General features: G+C 49.0%; 1 protein-coding gene across 5 annotated transcripts in view; it reads right to left on the bottom strand.

The window, feature by feature from the left end:
* Nucleotides 1-5,223, bottom strand: part of LOC105296092 (syntaxin-16) — a 57,608-nt gene that overhangs the window by 41,640 nt on the left and 10,745 nt on the right. The window lies entirely within an intron of this gene.

Below are 5,223 nucleotides of genomic sequence, written 5' to 3'. Positions count from 1 at the left end.
GTCCAGAGTGTGGAGGGGCCCGCCACAGCTCTGAATGTACAACTGCCAGTTTTAAAAGATCCGAATGATGATCAAAAAACAATGGAAAACAGCACATGAAAGCCTCTTACAGGGGATACTTTGTAAATTTGCTAAATCACCCTGCAAACCCAGGAATTTACATTGCTCCCCCCTTCCCTGCATTTACCTAAGTTTACTTCTGCATCCATGCAGCACACGCCTGCTTTTCTAACAATAAAGGAACGAGGCAAAAATTTTTAATCTACAAATGAAGGGGAAAAAATATCACTTAAGAAGAAACCTAAATTAAAGGAAATCTTCGAGTAACATGCCCTAAATTCTGAACACGGAGGCTACGGCAAAGTCTTAGAGGCAACCGGGGTCCTGCGCTGCTCCCCCTGGTGCCCCTGCTGTGGTCCTGCCCCCACTCCTCAGGGCATTCCCTGGATTCGGGGAGCACGTCTTGCAAGACCACCCACCTGCAGGTGGTGATCAAGTCCATCGCCACGTGGGCTCGACAGGCTTCCCCTCCTTTCTCAAACAGAGCGGGGTGCCAGCCAACCTGCACTGTCTGGGGCTCTGAGCCCCTGAAGTGCTCATTCTCAACCACCGCCACCTGCTTGAAGAGTTCACTAACTTTACATTTTTTATGATTTTAATCCTCACAAAAACTAGGTGAGCTAGAAACTATTATTCCAATCTATAAATGAGGAAAGTAAAACTCAGAAAAATTAAGTGCCTTGCCCAAGGTCACAAAGTTATTAGAGACAGATTAAAACCTGGGTTGGCCGAGTCCAGAAGCCCATCCGCTCCACAAGCTGCCAATCACTTTGGTAGGCCCCAGAAACACAACTGCAACTTGCTAAGAAGACAAATCAGGACAACAGGCCCTCAGATTAGAACTACAACACGAACCACGGTCCACAGTCCACACCCACTCCTCACCACATAGTGTCAACAGGACGCAGCCTCCCTCGCTGACTGCATGCGGCTGTAGGGACGAGGTACAGATCTCATTCACATATGGCAGGCACAGACAAGGAGAGGCAGAGCTGTTCACTCCTCAAAGGTCCTGCTCCCAAGTCACCAAGAGGTGTGACTTTGTGGAGGGCACACTGACCAAGGCACAGGGAACAAAGCACACGTCCAGCTCCCAGCATCTACCAGCTACATGGCAGGTGCTGGACAGAGCTGCTGCCTGGGGCAGAACTTGAACCTGAACCTCCAGCTGTTTATACAAAGCAAAACCTAAAGCTGCTAAGTGCCTTCTGACGGGCTGCAGTGTTTCCACTCTGCCAGTTTGTTATCTAACCCACTACGCTTTATGACTCCACTGCATTTCAACAGAGTAATAATAATAATGTTTTATGTATAGTTTTTAAACTCACGACCTTATTTTGCACTGTTTTTACTTTTTACAAATATACATTAAACTAAAAAAGATGTATAGAGATGGTATTTATCTAAATTCATGTGCGTAGTAATTAGTATCAATTTATCTGAAACAAATGAGAAATTTTAAATCACGTATTTTGAAAAGCCAACTGAAATGAACTCGACTCTTCTAAGCTGTGCTTGATTTTATACAATAGATGTGCCCCCACCCCAGAAAAAGCACACATGAACCAAAATCGGGGAGAACAGCCTCTGGTAAGCACCTGCCCCCATGGGAGGGGACAGGAACCAGCCCATCTGGTTTCCCCACATACCGGATTGAGATCTGGCCGATAAGACAGAACGGCTGATCCTTTGGGACTGCAAACTTTAGAGAGGGAATGATTTGTCTCCCTTATGATGTAGCTCGTCAGGATAGAGAAAAGCAACCCAGCTCAGAAGACACGTGTCATCTGCTTCATCGGTGTGGATTTGTAATATGTATCACAGTATGTACTATGTATTTTTAAAAAAGACTATTTTTGGGAAGGGAAAACATAATTGAAGAGAAATGTCAATTATTTAAATGGGAACAACTATGAACATAAAAATTACATTTTAAGTGTAAAACAATCACCCTTTCAACTTCAGAAATCTCACTTCCCATTTAAAAACATGTTTTCTCATTTTTTTAAGATCCAGGATGTATGTTTTCAAGTTGCCATCCTAGTCAATACAGACCTTGAAATTAAAAGCTGCCGGATTTTTAATTTTCTTTACTTATCTTTGCTGAATTTCAACTTAGTCCTCCCTCCAAATATATTGCTCCTTAAAGCCTTTCTTAAATGAACTTGTGCTTCTAAAGTCAAAAAAACTATATTTCCATATTTCTTAAAATAAGGAAAATTTTTTAATAAAAAATTGTAGTTAGAAGAATTAAGAATTAAGAATTCTTGTCTCTTTCATTTGTAGCTCTGTCCTCCAAGAACTATGGGGGTACAGTGCCCTAACCCCAAGTCATCTAACTCAATTTCATCAGCGCAGGAAAATTCTAACAGATGCTCAGAACAGCACACCTAGAAAGCTTCTTGCTGGTTTCACTAAAGTTATCTTTTGCCCTTGATCCACTTCAGACGCTGACAGACATGCCTCTGAAGAGCACCAGTCAGTATGGTCTTGCTATACAGAAGGGACTCTCGCTCTGTCTCTGTCTCTGTCTCTCCCTCCCTCCCTCCCTCGGTCCCTCCCCCATCCCTCTTTCTCTCATAAATCTTGCTGTTCCGAATATACAGCCTTCTCATAAAACCCTGCCTTTATGAGAAGGTTGATTTAGTGAACTGTATGACTAAGAAAGTGGCAAAGCTTCCGTAGAGATTAGAAAAGTCAGACACGTCCCCCATCTAAAAAAATAAACGATGTTCAGCCGTAACGCACTGCCAATCAGAAACAGCGCTGGCAACTCTGGACCGTCTGTGGCAATGAACATTTTCACAGTCCAGAAGGGACGCTGAAAATGACAGCCTGGTGACTCTCGCCTCCACGTGGGACGATCTAGGAGCATGAATGACGAAGTCAGACCACAAAGCATAACTCACTGGGCTCAGAAGGCTCGATGACCTCACTAATCAACAATGAGGCTTAAGAAATCTCAGTTTCTGGAGGGAGTGAACAAATGTTTATGACATTTTATTGACTTCATTCATTTACTGTGTGTATGACAAGTGGGTAAAAAGAATCAGGGATGTCAGCACTACAGTTTTGTAAATCTGTGACAGCTTTAAAAGTGTTGACTTTTTTTGATTATGAAACAATGTCCAAAAGAGACATCTCTTAAATGTGCAAAAAATATAGAAATAAAAAAATCTGAGACTGCACCACCCAGGGGCAAAGGCTGCTAGTTTAGCGGATTCTCCTGTTTTTTCGACTGGGATCGGACACCCTTAGAAAAAGCAGGTAGGGAGCGACAGCTGCTCGTGCTGCCGAGGCCACCCTCCCTGACCTGACCTTTCCGGTGTCAACTTCAGGCCTGCAGAGGGGATGCTCCTCGCTTCAAAATCATGGATGTGAGACTCTCCCGAAGCGACCCGCGGCGGAGGGACCCGTGAGCCCGGCCCATGGCCCACCGTGTCCCCACTGCTTCGCCCTCCCCTCTCCAAGCCACGTGGTTTGGGAGCTCGACATTTATTCCTTGTGATTTTTTTAATCCTTCCTATTTTGGCTTTTAAAAGAGCAACGACCTGGGAGATGACTGCCCTAGGAGGGGACTAGACTGGACAGGGAGGGAGGAGAGGGCCGGTCGCTTCTGTGGCGGGTGACTGGCGGTGAGCGATGCAGCACCTCTGGGAGAATGCAGGCTGGTTCCCAGGACGCAGACCCTCGGGTTGGTCTAGAGAGGAGAATGACACACTCCCAGGGAGCGACTGCGGTGTTGGCTCAGGCCTCGCCAGGAGTGGGCGGTCACTTTCCCTATTCCCAGGGGCACAGAGGGGAAGCCCTTCTGCAGCCCTGGCCAAGCGAGGCCCCGCCACCAGCACCCACAGCGCCCAGCTCGTGGCTCAGGACAGGCACTCGGTGACAAACACACGGCCGCCATGAGCTGAATGGGTCAAAATAAATGGTCAGGACGAATGAATGAGGAGTAAATAAAGTCTGCCATATACAAATCTGGAAGCTAATTCATAAAACATAGAATGGTTCTGGGCAAAGGACAGGAGGGGCCAGTGAACTCCTCAGGGGCGAGTGGCTGTGCAGACCAGGACGGAAGCCAGGACCAGGGTCCCGGGGATTCCAATGGCACGTGGAATGGGGCGTGTGGTGGACAGAGCGGCTCCCCACGCGGGGTCTCGGCTAACAGCATGAGGAGACCCCCTTAAACGCCCAGAGGCTAGGAACAGGGACAGGGCGAGGTCTGCTGGCCCCTCCAGGGCCAGCCGGCCGGCTTGGGGCACCTGCTGCCCAGGAGGATGCGGTCACACTGCGGACCCCGCGGCAGGCACGGCTGCGGCACGCCCCTCGTGTGTAAAGTATTCCAATGGTTCTCCAGCCTAAGGGGGCGTTATTGTCCACTCTCTTTCCCCACCAAACACTCCCTTTTTGGGGCCACACTTCCAAACTGTTCGGGGGGGGTCGCACCTACTCCACGAGGCCCTCGAAGCCCCCGGCCCTCGTGCCTTTTGACTCGGTGAGCAATGCCGCCGCGTCCGCTGCACCCTGGAAATGCTCAGCTCTGCAGTGTGGGGGCTGAAGTGGCATATCAGCCCCCCAGGGCCCAGGCCGGTGCTGGCCCGGGGCCCCGCACTCAGTCATGGCCACAGTACCTGGCCCGTTGAGCTACTGGCTCAGGGTTCGTTTGGAAATACTAATTGTTTTTAATGACAAAAGTAATACATGCACGTGATTTTAAAATATGTATCCAATCTAAGAAAAAAGTGCACAACACAAAGGACGCTTCCCTTCCAACCCAGACCCTCCTGGGAGCTATCGCTGTTTACAGTCCCTTGTGTCTCGCTTCAGAAAATTTCTAGGTACAGACAAGCACGAGGGAGCTATTTTTCTTAAAAAAAAAAAAAAGAGAGAGGAAGGAAGGAAGGAAGGAAGGACGGACGGACGGAAGGAAGGAAGGAAGGACGGACGGAAGGAAGGGAAGAAAAAGAAAAAAGAAAGAGAGGGGGGCACCACCTCGTCCACAGTTCTGCGCCGGGCCTTTCCCACAGGCGCCGTCAGGGGCCACCGCGCCGCCGCCTCCCAGGCGGACCACACACGGCCGCCGCCGTGTGGGGACCGAGAAGCGCCAGGCGACTGGCTTAACCGGTACAGACGGTCCCCTCGTCCCGGCCCTGCTTGTCCCCT

This window comes from Pteropus vampyrus, unplaced genomic scaffold, assembly GCF_000151845.1.
Source record: "Pteropus vampyrus isolate Shadow unplaced genomic scaffold, Pvam_2.0 Scaffold118, whole genome shotgun sequence".
NCBI classification, from domain to species: Eukaryota; Metazoa; Chordata; class Mammalia; order Chiroptera; family Pteropodidae; genus Pteropus; species Pteropus vampyrus.
The sequence above is the reverse complement of the archived record's forward strand: the minus strand, read 5'-3'. Positions and strand labels throughout refer to the sequence as shown.